This window comes from Vidua chalybeata, chromosome 3 (genome assembly GCF_026979565.1).
Source record: "Vidua chalybeata isolate OUT-0048 chromosome 3, bVidCha1 merged haplotype, whole genome shotgun sequence".
In the NCBI taxonomy this organism is placed as follows: domain Eukaryota; kingdom Metazoa; phylum Chordata; class Aves; order Passeriformes; family Viduidae; genus Vidua; species Vidua chalybeata.
The window spans coordinates 111082193-111104224 of record NC_071532.1 but is presented as its reverse complement, the minus strand read 5'-3'; the positions used below and the strand labels follow the sequence as shown (position 1 = coordinate 111104224).

At 39.9% G+C, this 22032-nt stretch overlaps 1 protein-coding gene across 2 annotated transcripts in view; it reads left to right on the top strand.

Moving 5' to 3' along the window:
• MSRA (methionine sulfoxide reductase A) overlaps positions 1-22032 on the top strand; it is a 227889-nt gene that overhangs the window by 7383 nt on the left and 198474 nt on the right. Inside the window, exon 1 of one of the 2 annotated variants that reach the window (XM_053937708.1) lies at positions 9152-9799. The exons of the other annotated variant lie outside the window; for it this stretch is intronic. The gene's annotated coding sequence lies outside the window, so the exon portion shown is untranslated. Of the gene's footprint in view, positions 1-9151; positions 9800-22032 lie in introns of those variants that run through there. 2 annotated transcript variants of the gene reach the window in all.

The window sequence follows — 22032 nt, the reverse complement described above, 5'->3', positions numbered from 1 at the left end:
ACAGGTAGAACAGGCACTGGTGTGTTTGGTTCATCAAAAGATGTTTCAATCAGGGAAATAGTGCCCAAAATGCTGTTTCTTCCACTGGCTGCAGGAGGGTCTGGTGACCAGTGCAGGGTCCAGTGACCAGCTCCCATGGAAGTGTCTGTGTGATAACCAGCCACAGACAGAGCCCTGGCTTTGCTGTATTAATGACCTGTCCGTGTAGTTGATGTTCAGTATAAAGCCTTTAATTTTTTAGAAATTTATTTATTGCCCAGGGTCAAAAGCTGTATTTTTATTTAACTCTCTACACCAAATACCAGTTCACAGAATCAAAGTTTTTTCCTTTACTTCCTTTAATTTTCCTGGTTCATGCTTGTATACAATATTGCTAATAATGAAGGAAGGAATTTCCAAAGTCAGGTTATCCAAATGAGAATGAAGTTGTTTGCACATGGAACTGCAGAGATGCAGCATCTTTAGTTCCTTCAGAACACACAAGGAGTAAATAATAAAACTCACTTTAATTGATTTGAGAGAAGATAAGTGCAGAATAGCCCTTAAGGCAGATTTAAGGTAGCTTGAATATTTCAGATACTAATTCCTGTGTCTTAGTCCTTCTCTGTTTCTTTGATATACAGTATACTTCCTTTTGAATTTTTTTCAGCTTCGAAAGCTTCTCTGGTTTAATTAATGTCTTCCTGTCAAATTTATACCTTCAAATTACAGTGGTGTACATTGCTTAACTTCAGGTTTATGTACTTTTTATTGAATTTATTTTTACTTTGCAATCATTGAATTATTTGGCTTGTAATTTATTGTGTGATAGTCATTGCTTTATTCTTCCATGCTTATCTTTTAATTATTATGTATAGAATTTCTGTGATATGGATACATTTGATTATTGCACTTACTTTGTTGCAAATTTTTATGATCTGTATGAAACTTGCATTTAAATTTCCAGTACAATTAAAATAATGCACATAAATAAGCCCTTAGTACAAATCAGATGAAAACCTGTGCAATAAAACCCATCGCAATCCAGGGATGGTTATTGCAGTTTCTTATGTATTGCTCGTAGTTAATTCCTGTTGCATATAATGCAAAATTTGAATTAGTGGGGATTATTTGGGTCTTTATTTTTGAAGATAAGATCTTATTTTCTGTTGAGAAATGTGGCCAGGTAGATGATACCTGTATTTTTACTGTAGTTTGGGCTTGATTGCTCAGGAATTTGACTTTCTAGGAGCCTCCAGAGGTGCTTTAAGGAATGCCCACATTTCAGGAAACAGAACTGAGAGGAAACAGGAAACAAAACTAGCTGAGAAACAGAACTCCAGTGGAAACTAATTTTATTAGTGTCCTCAATGTGAAATAGAAATCCCTCATCTTGAGGATGTTTGTTTAGGCTTGAGGACTTTGGGGGTAGAGAATTGGTGCCTGAGGTTCTGGCTCAAAACTTTGAGGAACCCAATGAGGAATGAGAAGTGTTGTGCAAGGGACAGACAGTGGAAGTGTCCTTGTGTTTCTGACATTGCCAATCACTGTTTACAGGCTCGAATGTACTTTTTGGTTCATCAAACATTCAACTCCTGAAAATTTCATCCCAGAACTTCTGAAGTGGGAGCAGGAATTGAGGGTGTCTGGCACTGATGACTTAACAGGCTGAGGGAGGAGAAGGATGACTCCAGACAGCCCGTGGTGGGACTGGCAGGGACTGGTACTTGTGTACGGCAGAATGGGATCACAGGATGATCCAGGTTGGAAGGGACTTCAGGAGATCACTGAGATTTGGATCAGTAGATTGGCAGCTGATCTGCTCCTCTTGGAGAGAAAATGTCTGTAATCATCTGCTCCTCCCAAATGCTGGGTTTACATTTTAAAAAATGGCAAAATTCTGAGTCAGGAAATCAGTGGCTGATTTAGCAAACTGCAATAAGATTTCATCTAAGGTCACCAGAATCAAAATAACTGCACCAGAGATAACATTACAATATATAGAATCTATTTGGACTGTTTATATTGCTTCTTTCTTTTGTTTATGTTCTTCCTCAAGGATTCTCCTTCCTACCTAAACAGGGATATATAAGCCTCCTTTCTGCACTTACTGAGCTTGTCCTGGGGAGCAGAGATAAAATCTCATCTTGAAGATGTTGCACTCAGACAACTTCTAATAAAATAAGCTTCTCACAGAATAATAATGCTTCATTTCAGTAGGACCTTGAGTGACAATATTCCAAGTTACCACTCAGAAAGGGAACAGGAAAGGGAAGAAATGAGCAGGAAAACCAAATGTAGAGGGTGGATTCTTAAGCAGAATGTCCTAGTATGTTTTAATATGTCTTTAATATGAAGAAGAAAAATACTCATAAGATGACCTAGAGACAAGTTTACAGCTGGTTCTTAAGATATTAATTTCAGAAAGTCAGAACTTAGAAAAGATCCTTTTTTTAAAAAACAATTTTAGGATGTTCTGACACTCCACTTTGTTAGCATTTCTCATAAATCCAGCCATAAATGGGTATAACTGCCCTGGAGTCCAGCTGCATGCTCTGGAATGAAGCAGCAGGACCAACTGCCCATCTGTTTGCCACATTCAGTTCGGAAGTTCTGCTTCTGAAAGGTGTCTTCTCATGTTGTTGGCAGGAATTGAACACAATTCCTGTTTAAAACCCGAGTTTTGAGCACTGAAAGGATTTGAGGAAGGAGCTCACACCTCTTATCTTCCTGTTGAGTGGCTTTAATGCATTTGTTCTCTTACCAGTTGTCTATACTTCTTATTTCTTGTAACCTGGTCCCTTGTGCCATTCTTAGCCATCAAATTACTTTTCAAATGACCTGGAATGTTGTAGATGTACTTACCACACTGGAAGATGCTGTCTTCTACTCTGAAGGAGGATCTCATCCCACTCAGTAAAAGCTGGATGCAGCCTATCACTGCATTCCAGGGTGGGAATTGCAGATTGTTTCTGTGATTGTGAATGTGCCCCTGGCTGGGGACATGGGGATGATTCAGATCGTCCTTAAATCCTTGGAGAGATCCTGGGTATGCCCTTTCCCTGGTCAACCAGTACATTCCTCTGAAATTCCTGGATTTGGTACCGTTCCCAGTTGACAGTTGGGCACAACATGTTTTGGATGTTGTTGGCTGTGCCTGGGCTGGTGACACAAGTCCAGAGGATGGGATATGGAGGAGCCATCAGCAGGATTTGAGTGTCTCTCCATCCAGTCCTTGGTGGCGTGGAATTGCAGATGCCCACACTCACCCTTTTGCATCAACTCATTTCTTCTTAAGTCCTTGTTTAAAGAGTCATCTTTGTGTTAAACATTCACACACCAATTAAAACCTACTCAGTGTTTGGTTTAGTTTGCAATAAATAAAAGCAAACTTTTTGAATGAGAGGCAAAAATATCACCAAATGTGTATTTTATCCTTTTGGATACCTGTGCACAGACGTTCCCAGGTACTCCTGTTGTGAAAGTATTAAGTATAATGGAAGTGGAAAATAAGGAAAACCCAGCACTCTTTGGGCTGATGGCTGGGTGAAGATGAGGAATTCTGTGATACTGATCTCAGTAGAACCATTACAAATATTTAATTAGTTAAAATTCAGTTACTGAACACACAGCACTTTGTACCTGAATTTTACAAGAAATCCCTTTGTTACTGCAAAACGAAGAATATGTTCTTATTCCTCATACCTGGAATGATGAGAGCCTAACTGGACCAAATTTTAGATGAATTCTCTTAGTTATTTGATTTTTTAGAGCCTCCATTTTCATAATAATTGAAGATACTTGAGGATTTCTAGCCTCAAGTCTATTTTAACTCCACCCAAGTTAACTGTAAGTGGATTTTATTAAGAATAACTATTTCCACCTCAAGTTCCGTGCATTTATTTTTTGTGTTGCACACTGCTATCACTTTTTAAATGCCACTCAGCCCTATCTGCAACTGTTTTTCTCCTGAGAACTAAAAGGAGATAATAAACAATGGTACCACTGGTATTTAAAAATCCATGTTTCACTTTATATTGGAAGTGTTCTGGGTGGTACTGGATGGAGAGAATGGGAAAATATTTTAACCTAGGAATGCAAATTCTGTTGGCTATACTCTGGAAACCATCTGGTCCAAAAGAAGCTGAAGAAGAACACATTTAATAGAGATTGACCTATGGATTTGGAATTTCGAATTGGGGTGGAATGCCAGCACATGATGAGCAGTTGAAGGATAATCCCACAGTGATTTTAGGAAGTTGCGACAGCTTCCCATAGAGTTTGGTCTTGTCAGTTATTTGCCTTGCAAAGCTGGAGGACTCCACCCCACAGTGTGACAGTGCCAGCCCTAAACCCACCGGGCTTGCGGATTCGCTGCTTTGATTTTCACCTGGAACTCGCCATTCCTGGGCTAATGTTTTCCATGGCACGGGAAGGACCACAGTCAGGCATACATGATGTTGTCAAAATGAGAAATGTTAAGTGCAGGTAGTAGGGGGGCAGCTGCTAGGAGGACACAGCCCATCCTGGACCAGAATTAATTGGAGATGTGCAAAACTGTGCAAAACTGTGCAAAACAAACTGCCAAAGGTGGTCACTATATTGACTGATCTTGGGAATCTGCAGGACCCAAGGCCATTGCAGGTCTAGTCCTTCATGTTCCATTTTTTCATGCATTTATAGCCCTTTATTCTTGTGTTCTTGTATTTTTTTCATTTTATTTGGTTAATTCTTGAAATGTTGACTTCAGCTCTCACTGTCTTCCCTTGCCTCTGCTGGGTGGCTGCAATATTCCTTCTTTTTTTCCTTCTCTCAGTATTCCTTCTCATTTTATTGGTCTCTGTGTAACAGCTACAGTCACTCACTTATATGTTCTTAGAGCTTCCCCAGTGTTTGGCTGTTTATTAATAAAACCCAGAAAAGTGGAGAGTCAGTAAGAAATTCTTTGTCATCATCTCTGTATGAACAGCCCAGGTAAAAGGAGCCTTTTTCCTGTCACATGATTCACTTTCACCCTTCAATAATAAATCAGCAAAGCATCTGGCTCCAAAATTAGACTCCTAAAATCCTCTGGCTAGTCCTCAGAGGCATTGGCTTCACTTATCTCTAATGGAAATGCCCACAGATGATAACAGGAGTGTGACAGCAGAAAGACTGATAGAGCTAGCCCTGATATACCAGATATTCCAATGTGTTTATTTTTAAAATAAAATATTTTGGAGGCTGTCACACCCAGACTGACCTCATGTCATGTGGTCAGGACGAAGCGTTACACAACTTTCATTGGTCCATTGCACTGAGGTGTTCAGCAAGGAAGAGAAAAAGGGAAATAAAAGCTATACCTGACATTTTAAAGTAACTTTTGGGATTGTATTCCAAATAGAACAGCTTAAATGAACGAGTTACTTCTTCTATTCTGAAGTTTTCCACTTGGGAGGTGGGAAATCATTCCCACTCCACAGGTGCACGGGGACAGGTGTCCAGGTGTACCACACTGGGGAAACACAGAGGCATTTGTGAGAGATGGAAAAATACATGGATAAAAGGGAATGTGATGACATCAGGAGGCTTTCACTGGGAGAATTTTGAATTAACAAATTCCAGGAGCATGAAGGTAAAATGCATAAAAGATCACAGAATCATTAAGGTGGGAAAAGAGCTCTAGATCATCAAGTCCAAGATGAAAAAAAAAATTGAAATGAATGATGACCAAGGTACAGATCAATATTATTTTTTTTCCTCATTCTTCAAAGAAGGATGAGTGATAGCTAAGATACTGCAAAAGGATAAATTTGGGGATTTTTCTCTGAGCATGGGGTTACAGTTGGTGTTGAAGGACAGAGCTTCATGTGGTTCTGTAATGGTAAACATCAAAGGTGGTAAAATTTAAACTGGAGATGGATAGGAAAATACTTGGTGTGATGAGGAATTTGACTCTTTCCATGTTTTGTGCATTGGAAGAGAATAACATCAAAGAAACATCAGTAAGACAGCTGGAGAGAGGGGAATGCTCAGGAGAAACATGTGAGGGTGGAAAAGCACTTTATGGAGCCACTAATACACAACCTGGTGTCAGATCAAGTTATCTGGAAGCTGAGTACTGGATTATTGCAGCCTTCCAAGGAAAAATCCATAGATTTTGTGCAGGAAGGAGAGGAAAGGGCTGACTTGAGAACTGTGGGAGACAACAACAAGAAGAGCAAATTGGAGAAGCTGAGGGGGGAACATGGTGAACACCAGGCAGAAAACATGAAAAAAGGGCCCAAAACAAGGTGTGGAGAAAGTTTTATGTTTTCTTCCTGTCTGGAGGTTACTGAATGCTCAGTTCATTGGGCTGGAAACTTCTTTATGTGAAGGAGGAGAAGTGAAGGAGGAGAAATGAGTTCCATTGGGAGATATCAACACCTTGGACTGGAGGATGCGTCTTGGAAGGTGTCACAGAGGGAGCTGGGAGCAATTCCAGAGGAGTGGTGCAGTTGGAGTCCTTAAGAGGAGAGAGGGAATTAGGAGAGCTGCAGTAAATTACACCTTGGACAAAAGGCTTTAAGGCAGGACGAGTGGACTCGTTCCTGCACATGAGATCCACTCTTCTTGGGTCCACTGCCTTTGGAGAACTATTTTGAGGGATAAAATAAGGCTCTTTATCCTGTTAGCAAATTTTTTTCAGGAAAACATTTGGCTGCTCAAGAATATATTTGTTTTTACTGCCTTAACTTTCACTAAGAGTAATGAAGGAATAGTTAAAATAGTTAATCTCTATTGGAATTTTATATATATTTTTAGTATTGCTGAAGTCCCCTGTTGTCAATACATTTTTTGAAGGAAAACTAATTAAAAGCTGGGCATTTAATAGTGACTGCTGCAGTGGTGTAGCCTTTCAGAGTTAATTCCGCTGTCAATAATTTCCATGAGATCTTTTTGTTCCCTTGTTGATGCCTGATGGTCTTTCAGTAAAGGCAAAGCAACACATTAGAGTTTGCTGTCAAGTGCACAAAGAAAAGATATAGAAAGATTATACATAGTTTTTTTCCCAAGTTGGCCCTGTCATGAGGATGCAAGGTGCAAATGGAAATGAGAGAGTGTGTAATATTTTGATGCAAAAATGTGATTTTAAAGTTAATGGTATTTCTTCCAGAGTTAGGAGGCTACTGGGAAAAACTGATGGGTCTGTTACAGTCATTGCAAACAAGATAAGGGGAACTTTGGGTAGATGTCTGACGTCTGAAGGACAGAGAATGAACCTGTTTTTTTTTTTTTTTTTAAAAACATTAGATAAGGTTACCCAATCTCTGACAGAACAGAACCTTTAGAAACAGAGAGGATACAGAGAGGAAACAGAGAGAATATTGGGAAGGAATTGTTCCCTTTGAAGGTGGTGAGTCCCTGGCACCAGTTCCCCAGAGAAGCTGTGGCTGCCCCTGGATCCCTGGAAGTGTCCAAGGCCAGGTTGGACGGGGCTTGGAGCAACCTGGGATGGTGAAAGGTGTCCCTGCCCATGGCAGGGTATGGAACAGGATGGTCTTTAGTGTCCCTTTCTACCCAAACCATTCTATGATCCTGTGAACTTCTGAAACTCTCTGTTGAATAAACTTAGAAAATTAAATGCTTCAGGAAGGTTTATTCCCTCAGAATATTCTATTTAGTTCATTAATGTAATGCATGTGTTTTAAAAAGTTGGCATTTTGCCTTGGCAAATAGCTTGAAGATAAAGTTTATTCCTGTAATTTTCCTCACATGAATTCTTGTAATTTAGAGTTTCTTGAATGAAGTTCCAAATATAATTTTCTATCCTTTAAGTCTTGCAACGCATCAGAAAATTTCCCACCAGAGTTGACTGTTAATGCTGAGCCATTTCTGCTCTGAGTGCCGCAAGAACTTGAGCTGTTGAATTAACAGATGACATCACTGGATCTACGGATGTGGGGAGATTTTTTGTGTATGAGCTGGGATCTGATTTCTTATTAATTTTCAGCTGATTTTTAAATAATGGTGGAATTGAGAAGACTGGTTGTTTTCAAGCTGGAGTTCAGATAAAGTTAAAATGTGCGTGACTTCTGAGTGTGATCTCAATTCAAATCTATACGTCTCCTGCTCCTGGCACCTTCCCATGATTCTGGGGAGGAGAGAATGAAAACACATTATTTTAAGGAGTATTTGGTGCTTATTAAAATTACACATACGCCCGCCTTCCAAAGAGTCTTGATTTACTGCAGGTTGTTCATGTGTCGCATGCGGACATTTTTAGCGAGCAGATTTCTTATCCCTGCGAGAACAGGGAATGGCTTCCAGTGCTCCACGATCCGGGAGCACAAACGTTGCATCCATTGTAAAAGGTAGGGAACCATGAAATCTATAAAGCCGATTTGGCAGGAGCAGCGGCTGTTGGTGCCAAGATTTGGTTACTGACCCACAGTTTCCTGTTTGGAAATCTATTAATTGATTCGCAAAGAGCATCTTTTTGGAAAACAAGGATTCAGACAGGCTGGCACAGGCTGGAGCTCCGCCAAGACTGCTCGGGAAGGTTGCCATGCTGGGAGCGAGCGAGCGAGAGAGCGAGAGAGCGAGCGAGGCGAGGGAAGAAAAAAAGGCAAGACTTGGCACGGCTCAGTCAAATCAGCTTCTTTTGTCTGCTGTCTCGGCTTGAGCTTCGCGAAAGAAAACCGTCCTGGGGTACAGAAAAACTCACAACTTTTTTTTTTGGTTTTCAAACTTCCGTCGCTTTTTAAGTCTCTTGGGCTCTTGGGAAGTGGTGGTGACATTAAATGACGTCCAGTTAGCAGTGAGCAGAGAAATAAAAGCTTTTAATGAAGCCTCCACAATGTCAGTTTGTACATATGGGAAATACGATATTTGGTGATTTTTTTTTTTTTTCCCCTATGTCTGATTAAATTGTAAGGGAGCCGAGTAACTTGGAAGATTGCAGGGGGAATGTGTAAATAAAAGGGAGAATTTTCATTTTTTTTGCAGCAAAAACAAAAACTTTTCATCGACACAAACATGCTTTAAAACCGAACCTGACCTTCTTCGGAATACGTTTGGAACGGGAATTCCAGCGTTTCTCTCGACAGAAACGAACTTTTAATGGAACCTCCTTAAAGATTTCATCTGACCCAGCAGTGAAGTAAGAGTAGAGAGAAAGTTGTGACTTCAATAGAAAAGTGAGTATGTTCTTAAAGCCACAACGTTTGTTTTTGCTGCTTCGTGCTGTCCTGGCTCCACGTCCCAGCCTTTAGGGACAAACCTGAAGACCCAGCAGGACACGCCGAAGACACCCAGGCTATGCCTGAAGGGCAAAATCAGAGCATGGTTATTCTGCTCCTGCTCTCCAACATTCCCTTCAGTGCATCTTCCTAGAGAGCCTCTGAAATCGCTGAATTTTCTACTTTTAGAAGCAGCAAGAGATGGAAAAATATCAGCTGCTGCCAAGTGAGGGATGTTTGAAGATGACACAGTTGATGGCACTGGATGCGGAAACTTCAGTTTGTAGTTACAGGACCTGTTTGCTGCAAACAGTGAAAAAATCTGCTCTTTTCTCAGGAATTAAAAGAAAATGGACCAAAAAAATCAGTGACAGCTGAAGCGTGGACGCTTTAGGATTTCAATAAAATGAAGGACCTGAAAGTCCATTGTTTTCTCCAAAGGTGCCTGGTTTTTCAGGGAGAGAGGTACCTGCCTTCTGATTTCCTGGGAGCAAATATGATCACACTGCATATTAGGCCTGGATGTGCTGGGATTATCCTCCTGCTGCTGTGACAATCAGCATTATTATTTCAGGGAGTAACTGTAAACCATAGATTTTTATGGATCGGCTTCGCTTGGAGTAAGTATTACCCTGTCCTTAAAAAGTGGATTGTTCAGCCTGAGATGTGCAATTCCTGGCATGCTGCACAAGTACATTTCCCTCATTCTTCCCTGCTGAAGGGAAGAAACAACGTTAATGGAAAGGTTTTTAATAGGAATGTGTTTGTGTTTTAACTGTGGCATTTGGATTATGAGACTGCTAAAATTAACTGGTCTTTTTGATGATGTCAAAAACTTGGGTTACTTAATATTAGATTAAATTGGTTTCTTAGCAAGATCTGTCTGAATTTTTACTACATCAGTGAGCCTTTTGAAAGATGCTCTAGTTAAATAGTGGGAAAGATGCTGTTGTGATTAATAATTTGGTTCAATGAAACGTTTAATAGGGTTTCTTGGGGAGTTTTGAAGAAAAAAATTCTATTATTCTGTCTTTCTAAATCCTTGAAAAATACCCTCAGCAGCTCTGTGTGGGAATAGCTATGCCGTGGGGGATTTCAAATGTATCCTGGGTGGAAAGGGAGTGTTTGGAGGAGTTGAGTTCTGCTCTCTGTGTGGTTCTTGTCTGTTGTTCCTGCGCAGGCATTGCCATGGGATGTACTTGGGGACACGGGGATGTGCTGGGCTGAGTCTGCATCACAACAGTGCCCTAAGTTTGTCTGTCCGTGGGGAATTCTGGAAGGAATTCCCATTATTTTTCAGAAATCCTGTGCAGTCTCAAAGCATTTGCTGTTTTTTTAGTCGTGGCATTCCAAAACAAATCTTTATTGGGTCCCCCTATTAAAACTCAGAAAACAACAGAAAACATTTATGGTGCTGCCTCTAAGGGAAATATTAAAATGACCATTACATTTCTAAGTGATACATTAAAATAACCATATTTCTCTCCCAAGTACCTCCATAATTTCATAAATTCAGGTTTTAAACATGATCAACATGTGGGTGTTTGCAGTGCATTTATAAAGACAAATATTTGTGCAAATATTTCAACATCTGTGGACACTGAAGTTATTTTGAAGCGGTTCCTACAACGTTGGAAACACCGTTTGTCTCTGAAATATCTCCTCAATACATTTTGGGTTCCTAAATGAGATACACACCACTGCACGTTTCTTTTGGCCTACATAATAAAATATTTTTCTTCCTGCTAAACTCTCTGATTTTGAAAGTTCATCTAAGTGCTAATTTTTTTGGACAATATCCCAACTTGGCAATTTAAAAATGAAATTGGAATTGCAAGGTTTAAATGGTTGGAACCTGAACATTGGTTGGATTGCATGCAAATGGAATTTCTGGTGTAATTTGACATGGTTTATTGTATTTATGTATTTTCTTTATCAGCAGGACTTTTCTGGATACTTTAATCTGATTATTCATTGCCACCATTCATCTATGATCTTTAATTATTGGATAGGTTTAATAACTTCATAAATTAACAATTTGTATTTAATTCTTAATGAATCATTAATGTCCATTTTAGACTGGATTGTACAGTTCCTTAACGTGGCATATTTCAGTGTGGAGGTGAGGTTTGGTGTGGTTGGGTTTTAACTTCGTTTTTGTTTTTAAACCACAGACAGTATTTCACATTCGAGCATCACTTTTGATACTGTGATGGGTCAATGTCTGATTGCACTTGTGGTGATTAATAGGACATAAACCAAGGTTTGCTCTGCTGTCTTAATTATTGTCAAAGTAGTTTGAGATCAAAATGGGCCTGGAATGGGCTTAGTTTGTGCCTTTTATACTGATATATCAAAGCATTTTAAAAATGAATGCTTACTCTGAACCCCTGTGGTTACTGGACAAGGAAGAGATGAGCAGTTCTCAGTATGACTGTGGATTCTCCCTAAATATGCTTGTATGACAACAATACAAATGTTAAAATGCAGTTTCTAGAGGTCTTGGGTGTTATTTTGAATTCCTATCGCCATGGGAGATTATCTTGAGATACTGCATGGTAGAACTCCATGTGCTGAGGTCTCCTCAGTATCTATAACATTTTTAAAAAAAATTAAAAAGTTCTATTTGATATAAATATTTTAAGGCGCCTTCCATTTGCCATTTATTCTTTACCATTAATCCAGAGTAATTACTTATTTTGTAGCCCACCATTCCAAGGTGTTTTCTCTTGGCACAGTGGGATTGACTTGGGTGGAATTCCACTTCTTTATTCCATATAAGCCACAGTCTTTATCCATGCTACAAAAACTTTGAGCAAAGTCAATATTATTTCATCCACTGTAACTCTTAAAATATCATTTAAGTGAGTTACTTTTGTAGTCATTGTGGAAGAATAAACACCTTTAGGAGGTTGTCCCTTCAGTCTTGTGAATCATTCTCTTTATTGACCATAAATAATTGGAAAATAGAAGAAAAAATGGTAAGAATATAACAATATTATTTTGTAGTATTTTTAAGTTATATTGTCATTTATTAATAGATGAGGAATAGCTCACAGTTGTTTAGGATCTGATTGATTCTGATCTTTTCTTAATGAAATTGTTATAGAAATAAAAGAACCTTGTACTGTTAATAATTATGGACATCCATGTTTTTCCTATTTTTCTCTATATAAATAAGTTATGCCCAGTGTACATCTGTTCCTCTGAGTCACCAGAGCAGTTTTTCCGTATTTATTTGATGCTACAGAATTGAAAAAGTTTTTAGGGATAAATTATAGGTCATGCAAAAAATTCCCATTATTGTCTTTCCTTTACATTTGTTTAATCACCTAATTTTGCTAAGTTTGCCAGCATCAAGCAGAGTCTTGGTGTCATCTTTTCTCCTGTTTGCTGCTGACCTCTTCAGCCTGTGTCAAATTCTGGTTTGTCTAAAGTTACAACCTCTGTACTATCAAATTCTGGGGTTTTAAACCAGGAAATGCACAGTGTTTGCAGCACTGCTTGCTCTGTGTGCTCTCATCTTGTCAATCAATAGATTAATAGGAGAGAAATCAGGGAATATCCAATCCCTGATCTTCAGCAGGGACACCTTCCACTATCCCAATTCCAGGTTGCTCCAAGCCCCCTCCAGCCTGGCCTTGGACACTTCCATGGATGGGACATCCAGCACCTCCCTGGACAGCTGGTCCATGACTGATGGTTCAGACACTTTCAGATCCATGGTTTAGGAATTAATCAGATCCCAAGAAAAGTATCTCCCTCATACGTACACAACACTTTTACTGAATGCCAGAGGAAACTGGAATGGTTTGGTTGAGCTTGCTAAACTACAATGAAAAGATCTTCCATATAAATTAATATTAAAAGGATAAGAGAAGAAGCATGAAAAAAACATTGGTTTTTTTTCCTCTGCTAAATTGCATCAAAGTGGAAAATTTCTTTGACTGTCTTCTTGGATTTTGCATGTAAGAGTTCCTGCTTTTTTCCTGACACATAACAAGGGTTTATCGTTCTCCAAATGCAAACTTTGGATTTCAGCACTGAGAGGTTTCCACTGTATTGATTTTTCCATGCAAACATTCGTCCCTTTCACACCTCAGCACAGCACCAAGTGTGGAGTATGAGAGTAGATACAGAGTTTTGCTCCAGGAAAGATTTCTGTGTGGTTTTGTTTTGGAAGCCCCACAGCTGTGTTTTTTCCAGTCCTACAGATAGGAATAGGAATAAAGTCTGTTTCTTGTTCATCTAATGCACACCAAGTCAAACCTAAGAACTCTACAGACAGTACAGTGTTAATTAAGATGATTCAAATTTTCGTTTTCCACAGACAGTGATTTTGGTAATAAAAATTCCATCCCAGATTAAAGCACCTGCAGAGACTGTAGAGAGGACAGACTGTGAGAAAATGTGTAGGTTCAGGAGGAGCATACTCAGAAAAATCTCAATTTGTTTTGACCTGTATTGGTAGAAATGGTTGAACATGGTAGGTTGGGAAGTTTTGCACTGAATTGTAGGTGGTATCCACTGATAAAATCTTCTCCAGGGTGTTTGTAACCTCCTCTTGTTTTTGGCAGTTTTCCCATTTCCAAGACCAGCCTGGTGTTTGCCCATGAGTTTCCATTGTAATCTGTTCCCAGCTGGAGAGGGTTGCATTGCTCTGTCCTTGGCTGTGATTTGTTTGTTCACTGTCCATTTTCATTCTGATCTCTGTAGGTGGGAAGGCAGGAAGGACTTCAAGGAAAGAGAGGATCTCTTCTTTACTTAGTTAAGGCTTGTTGCTTTCACTGACATGATGGAATCATGGAGTGAGGAATCCTTTGGGTTAAAAGGGACCCTAAACTCATCCTGTGCCACCCCTGCCATGGGCAGGGACACCTTCCACTATCCCAGCTTGCTTCAAGCCCTGTCGGCCTTGGACACGTCCAGGGATGCAGGAACAGCCACAGCTTCTCTGGGCACCCTGTGCCAGGGCCTCCCCACCCTCACGGGGAACAATTCCTTCCCTCTATTTAATCTAAATCCAACCTTTTTTGGTTTAAAGCCATTCCTCCTTGTCCTAATGGCTTTATTACCTACCTTTTACATGGCTTTTGTTTATATCTGTGGCTTTATATTTATATTTTATAAGTCTTTCCATTAGTTGTTCACAATTTTGATGTATTTCAAGGGCTTGAGATATTTTGTTCTGCTGCCATTACACTTCTGGCTCTACTTTTCTGTTTTTGTGCACCCAGTGTGAAAACTTCATATAAATGAGTTTTTGTAATATCTACTGTGTTTATTTTTTTTTTTTAAGCCATGATTAAACTGGTAAACTCATTGTGTTGGTATAGTTTTGCATTTAAGATACATTCTGCTGTTGCAATAAACCCCATTGTCCCAGTATAATGCTTTTCCTTTCTTATGGATTCACGCCGTAGAACATAATTCTTTCTCTTTGGTAGAAATTCATGTGAAAAGGAACTGTTAAAAGCCAATACATTTGTAGTGAATGAAGCAGTTTTATCAGAGAGAACAATGTGGTTCTGCAACACTGTCTCACTGTCTCCTCCTGAAAATTGCTCTGGTGCAGGAGACTGTTGTGGCACTTATTTTTATAGTTGGGAAACATTATTCTTGTTATTTAATTCAGCTGCTGACATAATGAGTGCTCGACTGTAATGAATATTTGATGTGTTTATGCTAATGTAAAGGCCCAACTATTGCCAGTTCTCTCCAACCTTTCTAACTTTTTAGACAACAATTTTAAGAGTGATGCACTTTGCCCAATGTGTCTTGATGAAAAGGGAGAATATTTTTATGGATGCTCAATTAACATCTTGTAAATTCATTTTCTTGTGGCCTTAGCTGTTACTCTGAAACATTTTAACTTGAACTGGTCTCTTTAGACTCCCATGAGAGAATTGGGCCAGGATCAGGATGTGCAGCGTAGATGTGTGGGACTCATTACTCCTGTTTTCCCTCAGAGTCAGCAGCCAGAGCTGGGCACTTCTCGGGAGATTTGGTCATTATCTAATTCCAAGCTCTTGGAGCTGCAGGTGGAATAGTTCCCAGTAAAACACAGAAGGTTCTAAATAATTTTCTCCTAAAAGCAGCATAAAAAGACACAGACGTGTTTAAAAGGTTTGAGACAAGAGGACAAAGATGTTCCAGGAGCTGGAGCCCCTCTGCTCTGGAGCCAGGCTGGGAGAGCTGGGGGTGCTCACCTGGAGAAGAGAAGGATCCAGGGAGAGCTCAGAGCCCCTTCCAGGGCCTAAAGGGGCTCCAGGAGAGCTGGAGAGGGACTTGGGACATGGGATGGAGGGACAGGACACAGGGAGTGGCTTCCCACTGCCAGGGGGCAGGGATGGATGGGATATTGGGAAGGAATTCCTGGCTGTGAGGGTGGGGAGGCCCTGGCACAGGGTGCCCAGAGAAGCTGTGGCTGCCCCTGGATCCCTGGAAGTGTCCAAGGCCAGGCTGGGCAGGTCTTGAATCAACTTGGGATAGTGGAAGGTATCCCTGCTCATGGCAGGGGGTGGGACTTTAAGGTCTCTCCTGACCCAAACCATTCCAGGATTTTTTCAAATCCTGCACCCACCTGTGCCAACCAACGGCATCTCTGGATTTTATGACCTTTTAGTGCCGCAAAGTTCACAATACTCTGATCACTCTTTGTGAACTTTTAGGGTTTTCTCTTACTGTACTTTTTTACTTTTAAAAAGCAAAGTTGTTTCTGTGCTCTGTTGTCGTTCTCTACATGAAACTTGTGTGTCCCTTGCATGACAAATGTCCTCACAATTGTCATTATCACAGACAATCTCAGTGCTCCCGACTGCAGACGTCACCTTTGAGCTGTCTTTGAAATGTGGAGAATTTTGCCTGTGGTATTTCCTCTCATCTGTTCCATCCTCTGGGATCAGGCACAATCCCACTGGCAGGAATTATGCCTGATATTACTGGAAAACATTCCTGATGGTGTCTCATTGTGAAAGGGCACAGCCCTGTGCCCCGGAGTGGCCAGGCTTGTATTTACTTTGTGGCTTCTTTTGCAAGGAGCTCATTGAAACAAATCTTTTGGGTATTCAGCAGCCAAAGGTAGTTTGAAAATGAAAAAAAAAAATTAACATAATGAGATAGTGAAAAAAAATGCAAAAAAACGACAGAAGTAGGATGAAGGAAACCAAGTAAAGAAAGTGGGGATGAGAAAAATGCTTTTAGGTGAAGTCTTGCCAAGAAGTGACTCCAGACAAGTTTTCATGGTCACTTTTCTTTTGCTATTAGGAACAGAAATCGGTTGGTTATGCAGAGCTCTTTTACTCTGCAGCATCGATTTTCCTTGCCCTCCATGCTTTGTAGTAAATGATCAACCTCCTGTGCTGGCAGGGAAAGAGTTTTATCTTTGTCCTGTGTTCCTGAGGTATGAGGGAACAGAGCCAATTAAATTAATTTAATTTTGGACAGCATATTAAGAGTCAGTAATCCTATTGTATTACAGCTGCATGTCAGTTAAAGCTATTTACACCCTCTACTTGCTTGGATTTTTTTAGCATATTTGGATTTTTCTTTATGTTCAAGAATTTTTTTCTCCCTTTGCTTTTGAGTAACTGCAATGTCCTTATGTGCATTTTTAAAAATTATTCTTAGCTTACTGGTGTGTTTTATTAAACCTAATTCTTCACATAGAGGATTTTATTTAAAGATGAGAGGGGTGTATATGCATCTATACAATATGCATATATATATCTATATATATGGTGAAAGACTTTTTGCTCATGTGCTTCTTTGAGGTAATTAAACCATTTACATTTTTGCATTATAATCAGGTATCATAATGTTTGTTTAAAGATTTTTTTGTTTTTCTCATAAATTTTCCAAATATTCTGATATTCAACTCAGTTTGTACACCTGCTTCAGTTTGAGTTTCTGGGTGACATTTAGACCAAAAACTCTGTAATTATTTATTAGCAAATAATTCCAATTTCATTTGTAATAGTTAAAAATAAACCAAACAAATGTGTGAAATCCTTGTCTGCCCACCCTGTAGTGAAGCATTTCCTTAAAAGCCTGTGGTAGGAGCTGGAGTTTCTCATGTTGCCTCAAATTCACCGTTCTTCTTCTACGAGTCATTTTTATGTGTAAAAAGTTCATCGATTTAGGTAGTGAATACAGTTATTAGATTTAAAAAGTGCCTTTGAGCTTCAGGCTGGCTTTTGTTTAATGCTACAATGAGGGACAGGCTGACCCTTCACTGCCTTTCTGAGGGACATGTGAAAATGAAATCTGTCATTTGCATGTCTCAGGATGAGACTGGGAGGCTTGTGTGGCCCAAAAGTCAAAATACCTGATGGAAAACTTGGAGTGCACTTCCTGTGATCCTTAAACCATTAATAGACTGAAAAGCAGGACCTCCACTGGTCTTTCTGCTGCCTTGAAGGCACCTGCACGATTTCTGCTGGAGCCACCTGAGTTTTCTCCTGACACTTTCTGTCCAGATGGGGTCTTTTGTATTCCTGGATCAGACACTCACATCTCAAAATTCTTGTCCTTACGGATCCTCTAGAGATGGCAGCAGTATGGAAAATTCCTTCCTGTTACTGGGAAGCTGTGAGGCTTTGCTGTGAAGCCAACTTAGATATTATGGAGAAATTGTTCCTTTTGAGGGTGGGGAGGTTGCCCAGAGAAGCTGTGGCTGCCCCTGGATCCCTGGAAGTGTCCAAGGCCAGGTTGGGCAGGGCTTGGAGCAACCTGGGATAGTGGAAGGTGTCCCTGCCCATGGCAGAGGGTGGGATTGGATGATCTTTGAGGTCCCTTCCACCCCAAACCATTCCATGATTCCATGATGCTCCACCCCAAAGGGAGACCCCACAGATGCTGCAGTTACAGAAGGGGGAACTGAGACATTCAACACAGTCGATGAAAATGTTCCCACCTTTTCCTGCAAATGAACCCCACTTGCTGTATTAAAAAAAAAATCCCAGGTCCTGGCTCCTCAATGAGAAAATAAATGATACAAAAAAGTTTTTTTCCTCACTCCTGTGGGTGCTCAGAAAAGGACTTCAAACTTCTTGTCAGAATTGCAGAGCTAAAGATACACCTGAAAATAATTCTGTATGGATCACCTGCAGATCCCATGTCCCAGGCTGCAATTCCTAGTTTGGGAATCACAGTTTGGGAGCAGTAAGAGGAATATCCTTCTCCAGTAACTCAGTATAAAGTGCAATGGCTTTAATATTGATGGAAAGGCTCCCTTAGATTATCCTTTAAATTGTTTTATTCATAACCTATGAATACTGCTTAGCAGTTTCAGATAAAATTTGCTTTATATAAAATTGAAGAGCCTGGAGAAAATGTTCTGTGTTGTTAACTCTGTTTTGGCTGAGTTGAAACTTGCACCTCACAGGCTGTAGTGGGATTGGACTGGAATGGTGGGACTTGAGTGTTTGCTATCCCCACACAGCTTCTGTCTGAATTACATAAAACTTGAGCTTTAAAAAATTTGTTTGTTTGCCAGCAAGTGAAATTAAACCTTTCTTCTCCCCTTCCAACCTGGGAAGTATCACCTTTTTTATTTGATGATTTTTTTTGGTCACGCAGTTGCAAATTCCAAAGTCCCAGTGCCTTTAATGGAATGGCTTAAGTTTAAGTGGTCATAAAGATATTAAAGGTATTTTGTGTATTTCAGACATTGTTAAACCAAGCTGTCATTTTGTCATTGGTGTCAGCAGTTATTCCAAAAAGACATTCCTGAAGCAGTTGGAACCCTGTGAGTTCCATGTCTTAGGTAGCAGGAACAGACTTCCAGGGCTTCCCAGATTTAATTTCTGCACTGTGACAAAATATTTGAAGCACATATGTTGAAAGTGGCTTTCACAGCCTGTATTTGGGCTTTGATTTTATTGGAAGGTGTGTGAGACTGCTCCTTTGGAAAATCAGGCTCCTCTAATTATGTAGGTAACATATTTTAAAATGTTAGAGTCTGCCTATGAATCATTTCTCTCCCATTATTAGAGGTGACATTTCCATTTAATTTCCCAGTGGGATTCCATTTAATGTTTTCAAAACAACATCAGTCGAAATCATATTTGTTTTGGTTGTTTGCCTTTACAAAGAAATTTTTATGAAAGGAATTGCAAAGTTTTTCAAATGGAAGAAAGAAGAGTTTTTAGACAGGAAATATTTGTAAAACTTCCACTTGTTATTTTCTTTCAAATTCAGTACCTTGAATAGATGTCAGACTCTTGAGGCAGCTGGGACATGTCTAAATATTCTCAGAATCCAAGGATTTGGAAGTCTGCTGAATTTTCTTATTTTGATCTTGTTCTTATTCAGTGAATTGTGCATATTTAGTGCTGTGAATGGAGCTGGTGCTTTGCTTTTAATTCACACGTGAAGAGTTTAGTCCATCCTTGGGGTATTCAGAGCATCTGACCAGGAATCTTTTCTTCAGCTGGTATATTGAATTTTTGTTACATTACTGGTCTGATGGGATGTACACAGGCTGTTCTGGATATGCCTGTTCTAAAGAAAATTGATTTTTGATCCTGAGCACACGTGGCACAGCCTGGAGTTGTCACACAGGTCAAGGCAGGGTTCAGCCAAGGGGACAGGACTCTGTGTTCTCAAAAAAGATCTTCTTTTTTGTACAGGACAAAGGCTAATTGTGGCTTGAAGTTTTATGAGCCGTCACTAATAAGATTCTGGGAGGTATTGGAGTCTCTGCCTTGTTTTGGGGTTGGTGTATCAAATATAAAGTGAAACTGAAATGTTACAAAAATTGTAAATAAAGAAAAATGCTTCTGCTTTTGAGAGAGTGTGAAAAGGGAGGGAGCAAGCAGAGAGAGGAAACAACATGTGAAGAATAAGAGAGACATAAAATCTTAGTATGCTGCTTATTAATAGGATTTATTGCTGCTATTTGTAATAACCCCGATTGAAAGCATTTCTTTTACGTCGCGTGCTTGGTATTTCTCAGGAAATTAGAAGAAAACATTAAATGTGTTGCTTTCTACCCCACATCTCCTTTCCCTTCCCCTGATCTTTTTTACTTGGGAGGTTTTAAACATTTATGGGGGAAAACCATTTTTAAAAGGGCATGTAGCACCAAGGTAATAATCACAGAGCTGTGCTGCTTTATGGGGCAATAATCCAGTTGCCTTGTTTGAAAAAGCTACTTGGCCTTCATTCTCCAAGGCTTTTCCTTAGGGAATGGGGCTAGATTATTGCCTTGTAAAACAGTGCTGCATCCCTCTTGCTGATTAATTATAAATCTCTGCTCATGGAGTACTTTCTGGTATACAGCATTCCCATTCCTTTCCTTCATGGCTTTGTCCTGCTTTCTGAGAATTCACAAATAAAAGCTGAGGTTTTCTCGATTTGTGACACTCGAACCTTAATCTTCAGTCTGGGAGTTCTTCTATGAGCATGTTACACATTTATTTTCTCCAAATAAAGGGGAAGCACAGTTTTCTCAACTTTCTACCACATATCCACTTTTCTGCAGCCACTGATATGTATAAAGCTGCAGTAAATAAATGTTAGCAAGGAACTCGAGTGGTACCACTTATTTGAATTTCCTGAATCTCCTTAGGTTAGAGCTAATGTGGGCTGATACCTCATGGTGCCACCATCAAGCTATTTTCATTGTTAGCACTAAGATGGGTGTTGAACCCCTTAAATAGTGTTGACTGATCTTTTTGGGCTCTTCCATAAAATTTTTAAGTCTTTTTCCACTTCTTGAGACTTCCTGGGAGTGGGAAGGAGCTGTCCAGACATACCTGAAATAACAAGAAGCCAGACACAGCCATGCTCAGGTGGTTGCTGGCAGGACATTTCCCAAACTCCAGGTAAGCTGGCAGGGCAGTCAGGTTGGAAGTGTTGCCAAGCACAGTTCCAAATTGATAGACCCTGTCCAAATTGGAAGATTATGGGGTTTGTAACATTGCCTGTAATTTGTGCGCTGAAGAGGAGCGTGAATAATGTTCTGATGTCTTTTTCGAGGGGTGTTTGCTCAGTGTACAATGAGGGGATGGATATTTTTTGATGTCACATTTATGATTTGTGCTTGGCAAAGTGGCCATCACCATTCCTGATTTATTTATGTACCAGAATCCATACAATGGGCACTATGCTTGAAAATAATTTGGAAGCTGAAGCTGTTGTGTGTCACAAGCAGCTTCCTGAGCCGTGTTTGATACGGAGGATTTATCACACCTCCAGCTCCACATCAGTGATGATTATCAATTGTTTTCTTGATGAACAGCAAAACCCATGACAGGGAAAGGCGTGATTGCATTAAGGAAAATACTCTTCATAGTCAGAGTGTGAATCACCAGCCTTGGAGAATTCAAAATCTTGATTGGAGGTGACCCTGAGCAGTTGGATTGAATGTTGGATTTGTTCCACTGTGAGCAGGGGTTTGGGCTCCACGCTGTCGTGATAGGTAAAAGAATTATAAAAGAACAGCCTCATAAAACCAGGCCTTGCTCTGCTAGATTACCAGCTAGCCTGTCACTTCTTCTAAGTGCAGCTAAGCAGCTAGCTAAGTTCCCATGTGAAAATATCTTGGGAAGTAGAATCCGTTTGCACAACAGTCTGTTCTTGGGGAGAAAAATAAGTGGCACCTGCATAAACAATAGATCTATCCTGTGAGAATCAGTGAAGAAAATCTGTAAACGGTTTAAGAATAGAGAGATTTGGTGGACAAGTAAAATACCTTTTACTAACCAATAGAGTAATTGGCAAGAAAGCTGCTAACCAATTGGTGCTTCACACAGGGTCTGTGAAAACTGTAAAAGTGAGTTATGTGAATAAAGAATGGGCTTTTTCCTGCATGAAGAAAACGGAGTCTTGCATGATTCATTCCAATACC